The sequence below is a fragment of the Frankliniella occidentalis genome, unplaced genomic scaffold (genome assembly GCF_000697945.3).
Source record: "Frankliniella occidentalis isolate FOCC.00 unplaced genomic scaffold, Focc_3.1 Scaffold1092, whole genome shotgun sequence".
Lineage (NCBI taxonomy): Eukaryota > Metazoa > Arthropoda > Insecta > Thysanoptera > Thripidae > Frankliniella > Frankliniella occidentalis.
In genome coordinates, this window is record NW_026268198.1 from 24,260 (window position 1) to 24,866 (window position 607).

Below are 607 nucleotides of genomic sequence, written 5' to 3' on the forward strand. Positions count from 1 at the left end.
CTTATTTTTTTCTCATTTTTTGCGAAACTCTTTTGTGAATATTGAGCTGTAAACATTTGCTTTCTGTGACTTTCAGAAACTTGTAATAACGGTCTTGAGCTGCCAAACTGACTCATTGTTGTGCTTTTTCGTCACTACAGGAGGCGCCCTACCTCATGTACAAGGACCCCAAACACCCAGAGGAGGGCTACGAGGGTTACTGCAAGGACCTCGCCGACCTCATCGCCAAGAAGCTGGGCATAACATGTGAGTCTATAGCTAGTAGAAAAAAAAGATGTAGAGTGCATCATGCACATGCGGGTACGTGTGTTTCGAGGTGTGTTTCGTTCTAGTGGCGCGCCTGTGTCCATTCGCTGGTGTGTGTGTCAATTCCCAATTAAACGATAATTCGCATGGATCGCGGATCGCCATTTTCGCAAAAAAATGAGAGAGAAGAAAACTGTAATGAGAAAATCATGCCGACTCTGCAAGCCCTTACTCCTGCTCTCCCGCGCCTCCCCTCTGCTCTCCTTTCCCCTACCGGGACACGCGAAATCTTGATGGCTAATTAAGGCGTTCGTTAGCTCTGTGTCGACGCAAACAGAATTTGGAGGTGCCCCATCCGCCC

General features: G+C 47.8%; 1 long non-coding RNA gene across 1 annotated transcript in view; it reads left to right on the top strand.

The window, feature by feature from the left end:
- Positions 1 to 246, top strand: part of LOC127751800 (uncharacterized) — a 2,315-nt gene extending 2,069 nt beyond the window's left edge. Inside the window, exon 2 of the long non-coding RNA XR_008012249.1 lies at positions 141 to 246. This is a non-coding gene — a long non-coding RNA (uncharacterized LOC127751800). The remainder of the gene's footprint in view (positions 1 to 140) is intronic.
- The last annotated feature ends 361 nt before the right edge of the window (positions 247 to 607 follow it).